Source organism: Salvelinus sp. IW2-2015, linkage group LG22, assembly GCF_002910315.2.
Source record: "Salvelinus sp. IW2-2015 linkage group LG22, ASM291031v2, whole genome shotgun sequence".
Lineage (NCBI taxonomy): Eukaryota > Metazoa > Chordata > Actinopteri > Salmoniformes > Salmonidae > Salvelinus > Salvelinus sp. IW2-2015.
The window spans coordinates 9,203,452-9,226,144 of NC_036862.1; the positions used below are offsets into that span (position 1 = coordinate 9,203,452).

The 22,693-nt window shown below is 44.3% G+C and overlaps 1 pseudogene; it reads right to left on the reverse strand.

Annotated features, from left to right (window-relative positions):
• The window catches only part of LOC111949723 (spectrin beta chain, non-erythrocytic 4-like), a 59,843-nt pseudogene that overhangs the window by 14,023 nt on the left and 23,127 nt on the right, over positions 1-22,693 (reverse strand).

A 22,693-nucleotide genomic window follows, 5' to 3' on the forward strand; every position in this document is an offset into this window, starting at 1 on the left:
AAATGGTCSTTGAATTAATAGACAGGACAATTTCGCACAGTCGAGTGGAGATTTTCATACATTTCCATATGAAGCGAAAGGTTAGATTTTCAAGGATGAGACATTGATTCTGCTCACACCATAGATCACAGAATGATCAGCAGGACAGAATGAGGTAGTGGATAGAAGGAAGCGGAAAGAAAGAAAAAAAGATCAAAACTAGAGTACGAAAGGGATAAAGAAAGAAATTAAGAGAGAAAGAAGGAAAGGACAGGTAGGTTAAAGAAAGGAAAGAAAGAACATTAAAGGAAAGAAAAGATAGGAAAGGAAAGGAAAATAAATCAAAGGAAAGGAAATCAAAGGAAATTAAAGGAAAGGAAGAAAGGAAAGGAAAGGAAAGGAAAGGAAAGGAAAGGAAAGGAAAGGAAAGGAAAGGAGAAGATCAAAGTACCCATGAGAGAAATGAACTGAAGTGAAAAGGTTACTGTACCCCTGAATGGAGGTTGGGTGATGGAGCGTACTGTACACAAAGCACAATGGCAGGCTGAAAAGGAACTGTAAGCAGCCCTTAGCGGCAGCATGCTGTTGGAGAGGAGAATGAGAGATGCATGATGAAATTATAAGCTGTGAGATGGACCCAGTAGTAGTGACAGAACAGGGGTAGAGCATCCCGGACAGGAAAAAACATGAACCTCCTCCTACTGTATCGGTTGTTGGCTAGCATCAACATTAGTGTTTATTAACATGTAGCATAGGCTACATTTTGTCTATAAGTAATTGTCCAAGTGAAAATCTCACTTTTAACAGTTCATATTCTGTTAACTCATACCCAGATAATGTTGTTGACTCATCCTATACTCATATTTGTGGCCAAAGAATAAAATAACATTTTTAAAATATATATTTTTTTTTTAGCACCTCAAACTTGTATCTCAAACAGACCGTTTATAAAATGCTTGCTATTTCCTGAGGAGGATGAGCTGGCCAATCAGCGGTCTACTAGCATGAATATTTTTTAGGACCGGTATACGCCCACACCCTTCTGTTGTTGGGGTACACCCACACTATTCCAACACAGAAAATATGCTTTTTTACATTCACAATTATTTTACTCATATTGTAATTAATTATAGGTCAGATTTTATAGAAGTCTGGAAACACTGGACAGTTACTTTAACCCAGTATGTATTGTAGAGCCATGCTTTTGGTGGAATGGTCTGATTCTCCAATGACAGCACATTGGAGTGCAGGCCAAGCTTACTGGTGACGCGTTGAGTGCCAATTGCTCTTGTTAAACAAAAGCCTATGGCAGCCTGGCTCATTTAAGGCACGTAAATGAAGAGAAAACAGCAAGGCATTCAGAGAAAATGGATGATAAAGGATTAGTCATTCACACAGAACAACCTTAGGTTTTTATATATAGAGATACACTGCGATATTCAACAGCTTAAACCTAACTAAGATACCATAGCAACACCATACCCAACGATATTCCCAACTATTCTAAACTGGTCACAAAAAACTAAAACTGTAACAGTAGTTGGATCATATAATGAATAGGAAGAGACCTGGAGCTTCTTGAGCTGCTTGTTGACGCTGGTCAGGTCCTGACCCTGGTCCACGTAGCACAGTTGTCCCTCAAGCTGGTGCAGCCGATGGTCAAGGCTGGTGTAGCTCTGCACCAGCAGGTCGGCCCGGTTGGCTTCAAACAGCTGGCGGGCCTTGGCCTGGGTGGTGCTCTCCAGGTCCTGCCAACACTCCCGGATCTCCCCCAGCTTCCTCCGCACAACGGGACCTCAGCTCGGGCTTCTCCTGGATCAATGCTGGCCCTCCTGGGAGGATGGAGAGGGAGGGTGGTGGGGTGGAAGAGGCAGGTGGAGGATAAGAAGAAGATGTTGAGAGAGAGAGATGTAGAATGGGGGTTGAAGGTTAGAGTAAAGGGAGGGGAACATGAGGAGGGGAGCAGAGAGATAAAGGGGGGGGGGGGGGGGGAATAGTTAGAGTGATTAGACATTGATGAGTGGAAATTATAATAACTTGAAAATAAAGTCATATTTATATCACTTATGGAACATGGGGTCATAAACAATCTACTGCCACAAATATTGGATTTTTTCCATTGAAATCATTTTGTAAATAGTTAATAGCCAGCAACAATTTGTGATTACCACGTTGGCAGTTTACCATATCGGAACATACATTTAAGCACTTTGTGACACGTGCTGATGTAAATTTGATTGATATGGAGTTGGCTATGGTTTCCCTATATCCTTAATCTGGCAGGTAAATAAAATGGATTCTAAGCAACCACATTAAATGACAAAGAAATTGTTCTATTTGTCTTCCATCGTTAGCTTGTAAGCATGAGCTGTGATTCAGTGGTACACCTTTAAGAGGCCTGAGTGCTACAGCCTGGGCTCCAGATCAGCTGCTCTTGACTCTGGCCCATCAGTGCACATCAAATTGGGTTAAAGGGCTGGCTCGGCCCTGGCAGCCCAGAAAACCACTTCAACTTTAGAGGTCAGGGCTCACAGATAAAATGCGCTTCTCTTATCATCATTTTACATCCTGATAGAATAATCTGGTACGAATCTCTCCTTTGTCTGTCTTCATCGGTTTGGTTTGGAGGATTTCAGGTTTGACTCATCTCTTGTTGATTTCATTCATTACACTCTCAGGTATTTTCAGAATAGATACAGACTCTTTCCAGTAAGCCCAACGTCATCGCATAACAACCGCAACCCCAGAGACTCAGCCAGCAAATGAGAGGAGAGCACACTGAGTTGCTGCCTGCCGTGACACACCATCAGACTCAGAGAGGGGAGAGGCAGGCAGACATACACTTGCTCCGTTTCTCTGCAGCACTCTGCCCCCCCCCACCCCCACGCTCTCTCTCTCTTTCTCTCTCCCAACATGTGTGCTTTATTCCTTCCTCTATCTTCCCATCCCTCCACCTCTCTCCAGCTGTCCTGTGAGCCTGAGTGCACGCAAGTGTTCCCGAGCACTGGGGGTTGTAAACTACGCAATCATATTCGCCGCCAGGGAGACACATCAGCCAATGACGACCAAAGAGGAGATTTAACCTACCCATGATCAAACACCCCCTCCCCCCATTGTAATTCACTCTCTGTCACCGTTTCCCCAAGGCACCATAAAGAGCCTATAGGACCGGTCGGAAAAAAAACAAATCTATTTGCATTTTAAMCCCCTTTAATGTAATTCACTGATTGGAGATAAGTGTGCATTTCATGCGGAATGATTGAAACGCTAGTTAGTTAATTCACTTTGTGCTCAGCTAAAAACATCAACGTCTCGTTCCTCTGAAACACATAACTGTTTCTGCTTAAGGCTCAGAACAAGAAAGCATTGAAATATCTCTATTGCATATTCCAGTTGGGAGGACATTTGCTTTGCTACTGTGCTTAACGGCCGCACCATCAGTGGCGCTTCCTCTTCCCTCTGATCCCTCTCTGTCGGCCTTCTCATGATCTGCCCACACAAAGGATGTCCTCATTTGGAGACCACACCACAGCAGCACTGTGAAGGGACACACTCCCAACAGTGCCAAAATAGCGCCGCATTCATATGTTGCTTTTTTGATCTCCAGATGAGTGGGGCAGCAAGGGTACTCTACCCAACTCGTAGATGTTGGCAGTATAATGTTCAAAACAAGTTATTTGTAACCAAAGGACAGGGAAAAAGGAGAATTACCATAACYACCACAAAAATAACAGATGGCAACGAAAAAAAGAATCCTCACTATGAGATCACGTACYCGATAKCAATCTGTTATTGAATGATAATTACATAATGTGTGGCCATTGCGTTTGGTTGGTTGTGTCCATGGAAGCTATTGTGTCAATACTACTACATGTGTGAAGGCCTGGAGGCATAAATCTGCCTGGGAGGACCAGACAGTCACGTGATTCGGCTGGGGGGTGCAATGGCCAGCAGGCACCAAGAGGAGCCAACATGTATCAATGAGTGTTTTGAAGGAAATGTCAGCCTTTGGTGAAGATGTGCTACGTCTTCGTCATCTGATCTAAAGCATCCTTATAATGAAGCCAGACATTGTCTATGAAACTGATATCTGGACAACATTTATCATTGGAATATTTATGTGTGGATGGTGATGTCCTTTGATGGTTGATTCACCTGGGGAAGTAAAGAAACATGTTAGAGATTGGTGGTCGCTCGCCGACAATTGGTTTGAGCGTGCAAACCTGTCGTTGTGCGTCGCCAGGCCAGTATATAACTCTTTGGTTCTATATTCGGCTGGCGTTAAGGGTGGTCAAACACACGCTCTTTTGCAATATCGACTTGTAAAAGCCTGCACTCTTCTATTTTCCAACCTGCGGCCGAGTTGGTCATTTACCTGTCTAATATAGCTTTCTTGCGCTGAGGTGGGAGGGGTGGAAATATTTGAGGCGTGAAGCCTAAAAACGTGCGCCAATGTGCCAATTTCGAGCAGCGCTCCTGGTGATACTTAAGACTCACAAAAAGCTGGTCTTAGCAGTACCGCAATTGGTTTTGACATCGATTTTGGCCAGCGGAGGCGCACAGTAGCGTAATCAGTAGCCTATAACCAATGTATTAATGAATATATCAAGAGCAGCAAAACAGTCAGGCATCCTTCTGCCTAAGAGCCTTAGGCCCTACTGTACGTGTGCACATATTTGCTTATGTCACGACAACGACAGATGCGATTCATGATATCATCAACCGTCCACGGGTTAACTGTGAGAACGTCCATGGCTCAAATGCAATGCAATTTTTTCTGCTATTTCTGGAGATGTGCAAATATGATCTGTAAGATGGTTCCATGAGTTTATAAAACATGACATTTGCGAGCAGTAAAACGGTGTGTGGACATTCCACCTTTTCTCTTTATATTGGATCTTTATCCAGCTCCTGTCAAAGGTTTGGGTGTCCGTAAATACCCTCCATAGTCCTAAGTTGCCTTGTCTGTATTAATCAACCCGCGGAGAAATTAAGTGACTACTATATTTAGAGATAGCCTATTTAAAATAAGCTTTTTTTCGTTTAATTAGAATTTGATTAAGAATTATACACTGTCTTTTAGGCCTAGTGAATTTATCTTACTTACTGACTACGTTTGGCATGTCCATGGTCCAGACTGGCAATTTACAGTAGTCCTAGCCCTATATCAGCGAAATGGCTATAAAACAAAAAAATATGTTCTATGTGAAAGTAGGCATTGGTCTGAAGCCGAAAAAATCTATGAAATTCACGATGAGCACCACGATGAGTATTTCACCCATGCTCTACAAGGGTTACCAGCACACAGCGTTAACCTACTACAGAAGCTGCAGTGCCTCAGAAAGTATTCACACCAGTTTGACCTAGTCCATTATTTTGTTGTGTTACAGCCAGAATTCAAAACTGAGTTCATTTTATTATTTTGGGGGGTATTTCTTTGCAAATGTATTGAAAAATTAGAATACAGAAATATCTAAATTACAGTGCAATTCGGAAGTATTCAGACCCGTTGACTTTTCCACATTTGTTACAGCCTTATTCAAAAATGTATTAAATCGTTTTTTTCCCCTCATCAATCTACACACAATAAACCGATAATGACAAACCAATACAGGTTTTGTATAACATTTTTGCAAATGTATAAAAAAACAACAACTGAAATATCACATTTTATACTATTCAGACCCTTTACTCGTACTTTGTTGAAGCACCTTTGGCAGCGATTACAGCTGAAGTCTTCTTGGGTATGACGCTACCAGCTTAACGACACCTGTTTGGGAGTCTTCGGCCATTCTTCTCTGCAGATCCTCTTAAGCTCTGTCAGTTGGATGGGGAGCGGCTGCACAGCTATTTTGAGGTCTCACCAGAGATGTTCTATCGGGTTCAAGTTTGGAAATCTGGCTGGGCCACTGAAGGACATTCAGAGACTTGTCCCGAAACCATCCCTGCATTGTCTTGGCAGTGTGCTTAGGGTCATTGTCCTGTTGGAAGGTGAACCTTCGCCCCAGTCTGAGGTCTTGAGCGCTCCGGAGCAGATTTTCATCAAGGATCTCTCTGTACTTTCCTCCATTTATCTTTCCCTCGATTCTGACTAATCTCCCAGTCCCTGCCGCTGAAAAACATCCCCACAGCATGATGCTGCCACCACCATGCTTCACCGTAGGGATGGTGRCAGGTTTCATCCAGACCTGACGCTGAGCATTCCGGCCAAAGAGCTCAATCTTGGTTTAATCAGACCAGAGAATCTTGTTTCTCATGGTCTGAGTCCTTTAGGTGCCTTTTAGCAAACACCAAGTGGGCTGTCATGTGCATTTTACTGAGGAGTGGCTTCTGTCTMGCCACTCTACCATAAAGGCCTGATTGGTGAAGTGCTGCAGAGATGGTTGTCCTTCTGGACGGCTCTCCCATCTCCACAGAGGAACTCTGGAGCTCTGTCAGAGTGACAATCGGGTTCTTGGTCACCTCCCTGACCAAGGCCCTTCTCCCCCGATTTCTCAGTTTGGCCAAGCGGCCAGCTCTAGGAAGAGTCTTGGTGGTTCCAAACTTCTCCATTTAAGAATGATGGAAGCCACTACGTTCTTGGGGACCTTCAATGCTACAGAATTTTTTAAGTACCCCCAGATCTGTGCCTCACAATCCTTTCTCAGAGCTCCAAGGACAATTCCTTCGACCTCATGGCTTGGTTTTTGCTCTGACATGCACTGTCAACTGTGGGACCTTATATATACAGGTGTGTGCCTTTCCAAATCATGTCCTATCAATTGAATTTACCACAAGTGGACTCCAATCAAGTTATAGAAACATCGCAAGGATGATCAATGGAAACAGGATGCACCTGAGCTCAATTTCGAGTCTCATAGCAAAGGGTCTGAATACTTATGTAAATAAGGTATTTCTGTTTTWAATTTTTAATACATTGCAGAAAATTATAAAACACTTTTTTTGTTTTTACATTATGGGGTATTGTGTGTAGATTGATGAGGGGGAAATAAATAAAAAATAATTAGAATAAGGATATAACGTAACAAAATCTGGAAAAAGGGAAGGGGTCTGAATACTTTACGAATGAACTGTACATACAGTAAGTATTCACACCACTGAGCCAATACATATTAGAATCACTTTTGGCAACAATTACAGATGTGAGTCTTTGTGGGTAAGTCTTTGCACACCTGATTTCGCAATATTTGCCAATTATTCTTTTTAATATTCTTCAAGTTCTGTCAAGTTGGTTGTTAATCATTTCTAGACAGCAAGTCTTGTCATAMATTTCTATTCCGATTTAAGTCAAAACTGTAACTATAGGCCACTCAATGTCATCATGGTAAGCAACTCCAGTGTATATTTGGCCTTGGGTTTTAGGTTATTGTCCTGTTGAAAGGTGAATTTGTCTCCCAGTGTCTGATGGAAAACAGACTGAACAAGGTTTTCCTCTAGGATTTTACCTGTGCTTAGCTCTATTCTGTTTATTTTTATCCTAAAAAACTCCCTAGTCCTTGCCGATGACAAGAATAACCATAACACGATGTAGCCACCACCATACATGAAAATATGAAGAGTGGTACTTAGTGATGGGTTGTGTTGGATTTGTCTTAAACATAACACTTTGCATTCAGAACGTAAAGTTCATTCCTTTGCCACATTTTTGTCAGTTGTACTTTGMCAGTTGTACAGGATGCATGTTTTGGAATATTCCTTCCTCTTCGGCAACTGAGTTAGGAAGGAAGCCTGTATATTTGTAGTGATTGGGTGTATTGATACACCATCCAAAGTATAATTAATAACTTCACCATGCTCAAAGGGACATTCCGGTGCCCCCGCACATTGACTCTGTACCGGTGTCCCCTGTATATAGCCTCATTACTGTTATTTTTCTTTAACGATTTGTTATTTTATTTTTRACTTAACACTTATTTTTCTTAAAACTGCATTGTTCGTTAAAGGCTTGTAAGTAAGCATTTCACTGTTGTATTCGGCGCATGTGACAAATAACATTAGATTTGATTTGATATTCAATGCCTGCTTCTTTTTACCCAATGCCACGCCCTGACCATAGAGAGCTTTTTATTCTCTATGTTGGTTAGGTCGGGGTGTGACTAGGGTGGGTCATCTAGGTGAATAATGATCTATGTTGGCCTGGTATGGTTCCCAATCAGAGGCAGCTGTTTATCGTTGTCTCTGATCGGGGATCATATTTAGGCAGCCATTTCCCCATTGTGCTTTGTGGGATCTTGTTTATGTTTAGTTGCCTGTTCGCACTGAATTGTCGTCACGGTTTGTTTATTCTTTATTTGTTTTTGTATTTACTTAAGTTTCACTTTCATTAAAATATGTGYAACTCAACATACGCTGCGCCTTGGTCCGACCATTATTACGAACGACGTGACACCCAATCAATCCAATAGGTGCCTTCCTTTCCTAGGCAGTGGAAAAGCTCCCTTGTCTTTGTGGTTGAATCTCTGTTTGAAATTCATRGCTTCACTGAGGGACCTTTACAGATAATTGTACAGTACGTGTGGGGTAAAGAGGTGAGGTAGTCATTTAAAAATCATGTTAAACATGATTATTGCAAGCATTGAGTCCCTACAACTTAGTATGTGACTTGTTAAGCACATTTTTACTCCTCAACTTATTTAGGCCWGTCATAACAAAGGGGTTGAACACTTATTGACCCAAGACATTTCAGCTTTTCATTTTTAATTCATGTTTAAAAATGTCTAAAAACATCATTCCACTTTGACATTACGGGGTATTGTGTCTAGAGCCAGTGACACAAAATGTACATTTAATCCATTTTAAATTCAGGCTGTAACACAACAAAATGTGGAAAAAGTCAAGGGGTGAGAATACTTTCTGAATGGACTGTATGTTGGTCTATTGTACTTCCAACAATGTGTACCTTCCTTTTCCTTCTCATCTAACCGGTGTTAGATAGCTAGCTACAGCTGCTAACCTTATACCAGCCAGATGCTACTGTTTCGCAGCAACCGAGTTGCACCCGGTTTTAGAACTCTGAGATTAAGCTGAAAAGATAGTCAGAAATGCTACAAAAAGGTAGCACATCATTGGTTTATATTGGGCAGAAATGTGCACGTGAGAGCGGTAAATTGTGAATTGAATCAAAACTGTTACACCTAAAAAAGGTATTCAGTCAAATGAATCTAAGTCTAGTGGTCACCTTATGACGATGTATTGGCGTACACATGATGGTTGGGAGATTTGAATTTAACCTTGAGATTCAACAATGTTTGCGGAACTATAATGTTTTACAATGTATTTCCATATTGAAGCACTGCAATTAGAATAATGTAGACTGCAAACATGTAAAAAAATATTTAGCAAATATGGGGCAGGGTATTTAACGGAATAGGCTATAACGGTCTAATATTCAAATTGGAGTTGATAACAACGCTCTGATTGGCCAGTGAAGGGCCAAGCTTCGACGAACCCACAACTTGATTATTCATTAAAACCCAACCCTTTCACGCCACCGCCAGCTACTGTGCCCATAATTCTGGTTGTGAAAATTGCACAAATATTTCTGACACCCCGAACCTATAACGCTACCGCCAGCGCTAAGATTTACCATTGCTTTAGGTTTGTCAAAATAGATCCCTTTATGTTCACGTATTTATCGATCATAAAGTAAAACTACAATGTGAGCATGTTTGACAAATTAAACGTTAAGGTTCATCTAAATGTAAATGATTACATTGATTTTTCTTGTTGATTGAAGAGGGTTCTGTTCATTTCCTGGTCTGAGAATTAATGGGCAAATGGGCGCGTTCCAGCGCATGGTTAAAGATACGGTTAATGCAGTAGTAGCTTATTCCGGGGGGACGTACATGTTTATATCCCAGATTGTGTTTCTGCTCTAAAGCATGGAATAGCACCTGTATTGAAGTGTGTGCTCGGAGAATACTTAGACGTTTGTTAACTGAACATGTTTGGTATTTCATGCCAACCGGTAATTGATCATGATGTCAATTAGGTTGCTCTCATTAGTTAAATGCATTATGGGTAGTGTTATTTAAACCCTGTAATTTCCTTGTTAGAGAGAGAGAGAAAGGGTAAAGCCGGCATACCTCTGGGTTTGCAGAAATCTGGGTTTTTGGTTTTGAGCTCTATTTGGATTTATGTTCCATGTGTTGCAACGTCCAGTTTATTCTTTTTGTTTGTGTTGTACAGTCGCTGGCTAAGTCTTGCAAATAAAAAGCCTCAATCTGGCAAGAAAAATCTGATCTGWATTACTGTCTCCTCACTGTGTCACGCCCTGGCCGTAGAGATCCTTTTTATGTCTCTATTTTGGTTGGTCAGGGCGTGAGTTTGGGTGGGCATTCTATGTCTGGTGTTCTATGTTGTCCTTGTTTTGTATTTCTACGTGTTTGGCCTGGTATGGTTCCCAATCAGATGCAGCTGTCTATCGTTGTCTCTGATTGAGAACCATACTTAGGTAMCCTGTTCCCACCTGTGTTTGTGGGTGGTTGTTTTCTGTTTTTTGTGTCATCACCTTACAGGACTGTTCGTTGGTCGTTTTTGTTGTTTCGTCAAGTGTTTCGTATTTTATTAAAGGTAATATGAACACTTACCACGCTGCACCTTGGTCTTGGTCCTCTTCTCCTTCTCCCGACGACGTTCGTTACACACTGTTAAAATCCTACCACTGGTTCAACTTCACAAGCCTACATAATAAACTTGGCTTTCCGTAATATTGTAGCACAGTATCCTGTATTAAGAAAAGCAAAATTGTAGCCAATATATTGTTTAGAATTGGTGCTACAGCGTTACAGCAATGTTCCACTAACCGTTATGAGGACACTGTGATAGCTGGGTATTAGCAATGTCCTGAAAGTGTTGGAACATGGAGCTGTATGACATAATTGTCTATCTGCCTCCCTCTACCTCCCTGCTATGTGCTGTAGTCGAGGAGGCTCTGACTGTTCTCCCTCTCTGCCTGCTCTCTTCTCACTCTCCATCTCGGCTCACACGCCCTTTATATTGCAGCGCCGGCAAAAACACATGGGTCAAACTCCACTCCCAAAGGGGTTAAGAAAAGAGGGTGAGTGTGTGTGTAGGATGCTAGTTGTGGGACGCCAGGGACCTAAACAGATGGAATTGCAATTATAAAATGCAGTGCTTATGTTGTTGTTATGGTATCCCTAATAATGTAGTGTCAGGGTAGCTACTGGTAATGATGACTGCTTTCCATCATACATAATCCCGAACACACACACGCATGCAGGCATGCTCAATGCACACACCACACACACACCGAAACAAAAGAGAGAGAGTCACTTTTGCAACTTGTCCCGGAGGTCCCTTGTAAAATAGTAAGGGGCCAATGTACTAACTGAGAAACGAGGGGAAAGGGAAGAGGAAATAAGAGCCCATTGGGCTTTGGGTAGCAATAGCTTTGAGAGAAACAGTGGCAGGCCCCATTTATAAAAAGTTATACACTGCAGGGACAAGCACTAGATCCCCCCCCTTTAAGCATCTTCAATTCTGCACTTCCAAAATTAGGTTAGACACCCACAGACACCGGTTGTTCTCACATCCAGTCTTCTCACCTGCAGCTGATCCGTGTAATTAACACCTCTATTTATATGATATTTTCTCACATTTTAGTCATTTAGCAGATGCTCTTTCCGGGAACATTTTCATACTTTTTCGTACTTTATCTGTACAGTCATACATTTTCTGATACTCTTCACGGTAGCCCTTTAATATGTCACTTCCTGCTGGTTTCACTTCCTGGTTTCAGAGATATGGGATAGAAGCAAGACAAATGACCTTCATACATGAGGTACGCTGGGAGGGGACAGGCTGTTGCCTGGCAACCACTGCAAGCGCGGGCACATATCCGTCCACTTGGCAAAGTTGCACCTTCCAACAGCTGCCYGGCATGTGACGTCAGGGAGAAAATCCACCACGTAAAAATGTAAATCACCTGACAGTTACAGGGTAAGAGGGTCACCTGCATCAAAAGGCTGGGGCGTTCAGTAACACCAGAGATTCTAGCTGCTATAAAGGCCTATACTTTAGCTACTCAAAACCTTGGAGACAGTCCTAGACCCTTTTATACAGTCYGAAGTTTACATACACTTAGGTTGGAGACATTAAAACTTGCTTTTCAACCACTCCACAAATTTCTTGTTAACAAACTATAGTTTTGGCAAGTCGGTTAGGACATCTACTTTGTGCATGACACAAGTCATTTTTCCAGCAATTGTTTACAGACAGATTATTTCACTTATAATTCACTGTATCACAATTCCAGTGGGTCAGAAGTTTACATACACTAAGTTGACTGTGCCTTTAAACAGCTTGGAAAATTCCAGAAAATGATGTCATGGCTTTAGAAGATTCTGATAGGCTAATTGACATCATTTGAGTCAATTGGAGGTGTACCTGTGGATGCATTTCAAGGCCTACCTTCAAACTCAGTGCCTCTTTGCTTGACATCATGGGAAAATCAAAAGAAATCAGCCAAGACCTCAGAAAAAAAATTGTAGACCTCCACAAGTCTGGTTCATCCTTGGGAGCAATTTCCAAACAACTGAAGGTACCACTTTCATCTGTACAAACAATAGTATGCAAGTATAAACACCATGGGACCACGCAACCATCATACCGCTCAGGAAGGAGACGCGTTCTATCTCCTAGAGATGAACGTGATTTGGTGCGAAAAGTGCAAATCATTCCCAGAACAACAGCTAAGGACCTTGTGAAGATGCTGGAGGAAGTAGGTACAAAAGTATCTATATCCACGGAAAATTATGTGGATATATTGAAGCAACATCTCAAGACATCAGTCAGGAAGTTAAAGCTTGGTCGCAAATGGGTCTTCCAATTGGACAATGACTCCAAGCATACTTCCAAAGTTGTGGCAAAATGGCTTAAGGACAACAAAGTCAAGGTATTGGAGTGGCCATCACAAAGCCCTGACCTCATGGAAAATTTGTGGGCAGAACTGAAAAAGCGTGTGCGAGCAAGGAGACCTACAAACCTGACTCAGTTACACCAGTTCTGTCAGGAGGAATGGGCCAAAATTCACCCAACTTATTGTGGGAAGATTGTGGAAGGCTACCTAAAACGTTTGACCCAAGTTAAACAATTTAAAGCCAATGCTACCAAATACTAATTGAGTGTATGTAAACTTCTGACCCACTGGGAATGTGATGAAAGAAATAAAAGCTGAAATATATAATTCTCTCTACTATTATTCTTACATTTCACATTCTTATAATAAAGTGTTTATCCTAACTGACCTAAGACAGGGAATTTTTACTAGGATTAAATGTCAGGAATTGTGAAAAACTGAGTTTAAATGTATTTGGCTAAGGTGTATGTAAACTTCCGACTTCAACTGTATATAACCAATTTGCTTTGGGTAAATTGTTCGATAGAGAACACAGCTCTTGAGAATCCAGGAGGGGGAAAATAATGTTTCCCAGGACCACCCTAACTCAAACCAATATGGTTGTAACACTAGCGCCGACCCAACAGATTTATCACAGCTACAGCTTGCTAGGGCTGTCCCCTCAGGAAATCTTTGGGTAGTCTTATCTATACATTGGCTCTATGAAATAGTCTTGAACTCACATAAGACCACCAACTTGCCCTTTACAGAGGGCTACGTTCACCTACGGCGATCTCAGAGTGTTGCCGTTACTGAGGGAAATCTATTGTCAGGTCAGAGTGTACCAACACAAATGAGAAAATATATGAGACAGAATACCAGCGAAAACAGCCAGTATTACAAACAATTCTGATTTTATAGAAAAATGTAAGCTGTTTAAGTACAATAGAACGTTTTCATCCATGAAAAAAATTATAAATGCCAAATGTGAAACCTCTCCACTATTCAATATTATGGTACAGCCTACATTATTAATATAAGCCATGCAGTGTAGGTTTAAATATTCAGAGCAAAGGCTACTCTTTCTAAAATACTCTGATCTTTCAAAGGCATATCCGATATTCATTTCTCAACCTGAGAACAAAACCATGGTCATTATCCTGAATCGTTGGTCTGAGTTTGAAATTGTCAAGCAAAGATAGTGTATATTCATGAACCACTATGGTTCTAAACATTCTAAACGGATTCCGACCTAGATTCATCCATAATATAAATATTAGATTTTTAATTAGATTATTCAGATATCAGGCATTCCAACCCCCAGACTCYCTCACAGGTCACCAGTTGGCATGGCTTCAAATGAGACACACYCACACACACACAGTGCAGCTGTGTTACAGTGCATTTAGGGTGCCTGTCGCTCCGCGTTTCATTTGTTTTCCCACCAACGCTATGACAGAGCCCCGGGGGAGAAAACTGTGTTTCTGTTTGGGTACACAGCATCGCTGGGAGACGTGGCTAATCATACTGTACCTAGAAAAACTTTACTGTAAGAGGAGCTATATACAGATAACATGCTGCCAATTATTCTCCTGAGATCATAGGCATGCCAATGGGCGTTCCTCCAAGCGACCGTTCCCTTGTACAGCAGCTGCAGTAAGCACCTTCCAATAACACTCCAGTATCTATCTATGCAGATGACCTGAATTTGAATCCAAAATGGATCGTACCACTTAGACTCAGCCTCGATGACGTCACTGCATTACAGTGGAGGCTGCTGAGGGGCTTATAATAATGGCTGGAATGGAGTCAATGGAATGACATCAAACACATCAAAGATGTGGTTTCCATGTGGTTGACACCATTCCATTGACTCCATTCCAGCCATTATTCATGAGCCGTCCTCCCCTCAGCAGCCTCCACTGCTACATTACACTTCTGGATATACTTAGGCCTAATGGCAACCATGTTCCCAAATCCATTTGCACAGTGTACACATACTGACAGTGTTCAGTGAAAACGCTCGCATTTCCACTCAACTTCATGTGCACCTAGTGCAGCCCTGTTCCGGTTAGGAGGAATGGGCTGGATATAACAGGGTATAATGAGCCACATCCGAGCCAGTGGTTGTACTTGTACTACTTGCCTAAAGCAATTATCCCACTGATGTTACAGTTTGTATCAATCTGATAGGGCAGGCAGGGCCCANCACACACACACAGTGCAGCTGTGTTACAGTGCATTTAGGGTGCCTGTCGCTCCGCGTTTCATTTGTTTTCCCACCAACGCTATGACAGAGCCCCGGGGGAGAAAACTGTGTTTCTGTTTGGGTACACAGCATCGCTGGGAGACGTGGCTAATCATACTGTACCTAGAAAAACTTTACTGTAAGAGGAGCTATATACAGATAACATGCTGCCAATTATTCTCCTGAGATCATAGGCATGCCAATGGGCGTTCCTCCAAGCGACCGTTCCCTTGTACAGCAGCTGCAGTAAGCACCTTCCAATAACACTCCAGTATCTATCTATGCAGATGACCTGAATTTGAATCCAAAATGGATCGTACCACTTAGACTCAGCCTCGATGACGTCACTGCATTACAGTGGAGGCTGCTGAGGGGCTTATAATAATGGCTGGAATGGAGTCAATGGAATGACATCAAACACATCAAAGATGTGGTTTCCATGTGGTTGACACCATTCCATTGACTCCATTCCAGCCATTATTCATGAGCCGTCCTCCCCTCAGCAGCCTCCACTGCTACATTACACTTCTGGATATACTTAGGCCTAATGGCAACCATGTTCCCAAATCCATTTGCACAGTGTACACATACTGACAGTGTTCAGTGAAAACGCTCGCATTTCCACTCAACTTCATGTGCACCTAGTGCAGCCCTGTTCCGGTTAGGAGGAATGGGCTGGATATAACAGGGTATAATGAGCCACATCCGAGCCAGTGGTTGTACTTGTACTACTTGCCTAAAGCAATTATCCCACTGATGTTACAGTTTGTATCAATCTGATAGGGCAGGCAGGGCCCACAGATATGATGTGGTGATGTGACCAGTGGATATTTCAGGCAAAACTGTTCGTGCTCATAGGCACATCAGGGTATCTCTGGGTTCATCAGAGCTCTTAGAGACTATTCACTGACACGCTCAACCATCAACTCTCAGTGCCTGTGATTGTCCTTTAATTCAACTAATGGTAAACCAAATGGCAATTCTCGTCAAGTTTATGCTCGTTTGCTGTGTCGCACTCGAAACAGGCTTAGAAATAATAATTTGCAAAATAAATCATTTAAGAGCATATCAAATCATTACGAACCACAAATATTGCAGATAATATTGTTATTTGATTACATACAGTATAAACGCTGGTCTGATCACATTGTAACAAGGAACTTTGTATTTTTTCATTCTACAAACAAAACAAATGACATAGCAACAATGAGTTGACACTAACTTTCCCCCCATCCCCAACCAGCACACACCCAAAACTCTGACGACACCACCACCACCAACAGAGCAGCCAGCTCAGTCTCCCCTTCCCCATTCCTGAGCATCAGCCCATGGTAGATACCCACCCCCGCCTCTGTGTAGAGTCCCAGTGGTACTGTACTCACCCTCTCGATCTTCTCCAGCCACTCTTTGTTCTGGGCCAGCTCGGCCATGAAGGCCTGGTGCTTCAGCCACTTCTTGTGCAGCTTCTGCGTCTCATCGCGGGACGTGTCGCGAGCCATGAGCATCTTCTCTGCCACCCAGTCTCCAAGCTGAGGGACAAGGGAGCTGTCAGTACAGGATGATCATGCCACTCAATGCATTTGTACTGTCATCTAGGTGGACAATATAGGCTACTAACAGACGCATGCAGAGTAGCATAGATGCCCACATACATAGAGACACACACACACATGCAGGCACGTGTCTGTACACACACACACACACACGCGCACACACACACACAATACCTGTACAAGCACACACAGAGATGTATTCAGGCTGACCAGTCATTTGAAAAACGAAAAGATCAATGTAAACAATGGGTCAAAAATAAACACACAGAGAAAGAATAGAAAAGCAATCATCCATACACATGAACACAGAGACACACACAAGGTCAAGCACATGCATGTTAAACACATACAGCAGACACATGTATGCAGACACGTGTGTTGTACCACACAAGCATACACACGGTAACAGGAATTCATACACACGGTAACAGGACATGTACACAGAACACGCAAAAGCACACCTCTACACAAGCACATAATCCATTGGCACATTTGGTACAAAAGTAAGCTGACCATTACATTCAAGGCCAAACATACAAAATAACTTATATCCCTGCCCATTCAACATCATCAGTACAAGCAATATAAAAAGAACAATATCTCTCTATCTCCTGCCTGCCTCCCACATATTTCCACCCCCATCTTCTGGACTAGGCTCTCCCGTCCTTGACTGCTACTCCCCTGACATCTAACGGGAAATCTGTTTAATTTACCGGCAGGCAGCGTTAACAGGAACGGCCCATAGGGTTGTGACGGGTGGCCGTACGTATCCACATCCTCGACCTGCCCGTCCAGGTAGGAATAAGGCACAAATCCTCCACAGTAAGAGAGGGAGATGCTGCAGGAATCAAAACAAACAAGCAGCAAGGCAAAGCTGCTCCTCCCCCCCAAAAAAAACAGATAAGATGACGTTGAGGCTGCACTAGCTTCTCTGCTGCTGCGTTGCCGTGGCGCGTTGCTGTGGCTGGTGTGTTCAATCCAGAGAGAGGGAGATAGACGAGAAGGAGGCGGACCACTGACAAGTGAGAGAGAATGAGAAATGGAGAAATGAAAAATCTCCCCAAAACAATAAAATGGCAGGCTCCAGGAGCAGGTTTGCCCCTCCCCATGAACCCTATCCTCTCCCCCTCATTCAGCCCCCACCTACAGATAGCTGGGCTGGGATTTAGAGGCATCCGTGATAGCCTGGAGGCTCAGTGGTTGTGGTTAGTAATGCTGTGAGGTGAGGGAGGAAGGAAGGAGGGATGGGATGCGGGAGGAGGGGGCCGGCGTTTGATAGTGTCGAGGGGGGGGGAGTGGAGGGGAGAGATTCTGCTCCTCTGGCTCCAAAGAAATCCAGACACGCTCATCGCTCTTCAGAGCACCTCACGACTCCTCTATCACATTCATATTGTCTTTCTTCTCCACCCCCAATCCCCAACCCTTTTCCTTTTGCCTGCCTGCCTCTCTCTCTCTCTCGTTTGGTTTGTCCCTCTGCTGCAGTCCTTGCCTCTTCCAGCTGCACGCGACCGTATTCCGGGCTGTAACAAGCCCCAGTTTCCCCAACCCTGCTGCTGCTGCAGTGGCTGAGCAGTGCGAGGTGATCGAAAGCTTGCACTGGATCGAGCCATCGAGGGAGAGCCAGCGAGAGAGAGAGAGAGAGAGAGAGAGATCCTACGCTGTTGTGAGGCGTCAACAGGGAGAATGCTCTGCACTTGAAATTACATCACTGAGTGGGGGGGGGTTGATAGATTTACTGCTCTGCTTTCGTTTAAAGGGTCCACGGTATATTCCTCTCCGACGGCCCAGCTATTCTCTTCAACCTCTTAGCATCCTACTCTCTGGAGGCGGGGACCACCCCTGGATGATGCCCTCCTGACCAGAGAGGTCAGTTGGGTCACAGGCGGATAAGCCCCCCCTGGGACTCCAAATGAACTCTACCCATGTGGAGACTGGGAGGCAGCAGCTTATGGGAAATATAAGAATGGCGCTAATCAAATGGACTCCAGTGTATCACTGCTATTAGAGATGATGAGCCTCTGCCTCCAGTCCACAGTCAGGTCAGATCAATGTGATGTGCCACTAGAGATCCTGGGTTTGAGTCCAGGCTCTGCCGCAGCCGGCCGCGACCGGGAGACCCATGGGGCGGCGCACAATTGGCCCAGCGCCGTCCGGGTTAAGCGAGCATTGTGTCAAGAAGCAGTGCGGCTTGGCTGGGTTGTGTTTCGGGGGACCTTCACCTCTCCTGAGTCCGTACAGGAGTTGCAGCGACGGGACAAGACTGTAACTACTACCAATTGGACACCACAAAATTGGGGAGAAAAAGGGGTAAAAAAAATAAACATGACATTTTTGGGGGGGGGCGATCATGGTATCAACCATTCACTGGATGTGCATCAACCCTTTTTTTCTCAAGCCAGTACAGCTGTATTATAAGCGTGAAAGTTAAGAACACACTTCTGCACATTCTTTCAAACTGTCGCAGTGTGTGCCATTCTCATACAGTAGGCCACACACTGGAAGGGAAGCCTTCTACCACAGATACACTCTCCCTATACCCTGAATTAATGATATAGGGAGGTGGTGGTGGTGAATTATTCAACGCAGGGCACGCAGAGAGAAAGTTGCAGAAACTGAATAAAGCTCTGTGTTAAATAGGGTAGCTCTGGGGCACACTATGAAACCCTTTGAACAGGTGATATATCCAGGTTCGGCACTGGACACTGAATATGGCTCTTCTGACCCATAGGCACACAGCACAGCTTAAACCTGGCAGTCAAAGTCATGTCAATCATAGCAAAGCATCATCTTCCTTTACAACCAAATGACAAATATCCACCGACTATCAACTAGGTCCGCCTCTCTGAAGGGGTTTGCCAGAAGTCGACTGTCCAGTCAGAAAGATCCAGCAGGTCAACAACAACAACTAATCACATCAAAACCTCAGAAGAGTCAAGTTCGTCTGTCACTCACATCCCCAAGTTAAGCATCTAACACAGCAGCCGGCTGGCTCAAATCATTCAACTTACATAGGCGAAGAAAAAATGTTGTCAACCCTGATATAAAGATTGAGGAAGAGATAGACCCCACCACAGGTCTGACAGATGTCATTCAATTTCAGCTAAGCAGAGTTTTAGTATATCACTGAAGGATCCAGCAACACGATATCCATCTGGAGGTTTGAGCCTGACCCCCTGTGGTCCGAAGCAAAGCCATGTACAGCACAGCTCCGAACACAAGCCCTTGTTTTTAACCCCTACAACCTCCCATTGGTTATTCCATTGATATGCCAGCGTTGGTTGTGACATTTTTGTCATGTTGTGTCCTACCTCGTGGCAGTCCTGTAGTAACCTCTGGAGCCCCCACTGGCCGTTGAGCCTCTCCAGCCACTGTTGGGCCAATTCCCGGTTCTGGTTGCCTCTGTGGAGGAGAGCAGAAACATAGAGCCATTCATTCACACAGTGCATCAATCACTCTACTGGTATCTGCAACTGGAACTCGATGTATGAGGTTGATGGCTTCGGTGCAGCACACCGAACAACAGTGTAAAGACGAGAGTCGGCCAACGGTCTCATCTAAATATCTCCCTCACATGTGGTCGCCCCATGCTATTGTTGGCGTGGAGAATTGGCTACGGGTTAACTAGGCCCCTCCTTGCCTCGCCCATCAGTATGAATGTCATGCTCTGCTGTTAAAGAAAGTATCAACGAGGGGAGTTTCTTTTCGGGTCGCTTATGCTTTGTCTCCTCGTGTGTACCGTTGTGTTTGTGAAGCCCACCTGCTACCCAGACCACTTCATTATCACCATAGTAATTAACTTGTATTGATGAACAACATTTTATATTTCAATATCCACCGTGTATTCATACATAGTGTTGTGCCTCTGCTAAGTGACAAGTGACACATCTACCTATACCTCATGCGTTTCAGACTTGACCACAGCACCCTCCCCCCCCCCGCCCCGTATAAATTAGGACAGGTGTATATTCAGTTTATGGGTCGAACAATCCTATGGCGCCACCCACCTGTTAGCGAGGGTGTCCACACGCTCCCTGATGCGGTCCGAGTAGATGTTGCTCTGGCTAATGAGGCTCTCTCCGGCCTCGATGACAGCCTTGATGCGATGCAGGTTGAGCTCCATGGTGGTGGTAAAGTCCTTGTGCTTCTTGATGGCAGCCTCCACTGTCTCCACCGTGGTGGGGAGCTCAACGTGAGCCAAGGCTGACTCCTGGAGGGGGCCAGGGAGAATGGACAGAGTCAGAACCGCACGTCAGTGAAGAGTTTGTAAATGTACAAGAGATTAGAGGGAATAGAACGAAAACTGAGAGAGAAAATGGGAATATTACTGTAACAAGCTCGTGTGTAGTATGTGCTCACAGACATGGGTATCATCTCATGGCATTTTATCAATAACTACATTAGCATGTTTAGTACATGCAAGAGGTGTAGATTCTATTTTGCTGAATGATAAATATGCTGATCTCTAAGGACTATAATGAGGTCAGGTTTCAGTCATTATTGGCAAGGAACACTACATTGTACTCCTGATCAATGGATATCTGAATTGTGACTGCTGAATTGTTGTGTTCAACACAACTACACGTAAAGCAAAGCGATAGCGTAAGGACATTCCTATATGTATGGTCGGATACACGATACAAGGGTTGAGAGAAACATAGGTGAAAGACCAAAAACAAGTCATGGCACTCTGTTTGACAATTATTCAAAAAGAAATCCTTTGGCCTCTGTGCCTAAGGGAGAACTGGGTCTCTGGTAAAGGTATGTCATCAAACCAGAACAGACATGCTCTGACACACGGACAGAGCAGTCGGGGGAAATGCCTTCTGACATTGCAACTGGAATGGAACTCTGTTCTGCACGCAAAGACCCTGCAATGGAGTGCACTTTATAAAGTGGTGTGCATATTCCAGCATGCATAGCCTATAGACCATTATACTGTACATACTCACACACATGGCCCAATAAAGGACGATATACTGTGCATGAATATAAATGCAAAACAAAAAATTGTTTAAATGAACTATATGTTGACATTTTAACCTCATTGTCATGTCTACTCCCGCTCCAGCGCTCGACGTCGCCGGTTTACTAACCACCGGTCCTGGCAACCCATCATGACGCACACCTGGCAACCCTCATGACGCAAACCATCACGACGCACACCTGGCAACCCTCATTACGCACACCTGGCAACCCTCATTACGCACATCTTGCTGGGATTTCCTGCTATAGAGCCACCTATGAATTCTACATCTAGGCTAAAAATCACAGGCATATGCTGTGCTGTGCTGTGTGTAACTGGAAAAGCAACCCTCTGATCATTTCCACAATGCCCTTTACACATCCTTTTTGGTTCCAGGTAGAACCCTTTTGGGTTCCATGTAGGGCCAGCTTCAGATTAGCTAATGATGATTTGGGATTAATTGCCTCAGTAGGCCTAACTACTAGACATTGCTAATAGATATATTGATGTTGGGATGTCCAACAAGAGGCTAACTGACCTGGTTGTTGAGGAAGGCCTCGGCCTGCTTGACGTCCCTCAGGAAGAGGTGGAAGATGTGCGCCTGCACGAGCACCTCCCTCCGGCTCTCCCACATCTCCAGCAGCTTGTTCCAGCCCACATCCAGCTTCTGGAGCCACTGCTGCAGCGCCGCATATGGCAGCGGCGCCTCCTCGGCCTCCAGCAGCTCGTTGACCGCCTGCAGTCGCTCGTAGTCCTCCTCGTACCTCCCGATCTCCTCCTTCAGGGCCGCGTGGCGGTTGATCAGCCTCTCGGCCTCCTCTAGCGCGTTGGGCAGCTCGTCGCTAGCTGCCGCCGTCTGCGTCTGCACCAGCCACGTCAGGAAGGAGTCCAGGTCCTGGATGAACTGCTGCAGCCGCCCCGCCACCATCAGAGAGTCCTCGCAGCCCTGCAGCGTGCGCTTCAGCTCCTCCCACTCCACACTGATGCCCTCGAAGGGCTCCAGGACCTCCATGGCCTTGGCCGGGTGCGAGATAGCCAGCTCCTCTGCCTCCTGCTGCAGGTGAAGCAGCTTGGGCTCCAGCACGGCCAGG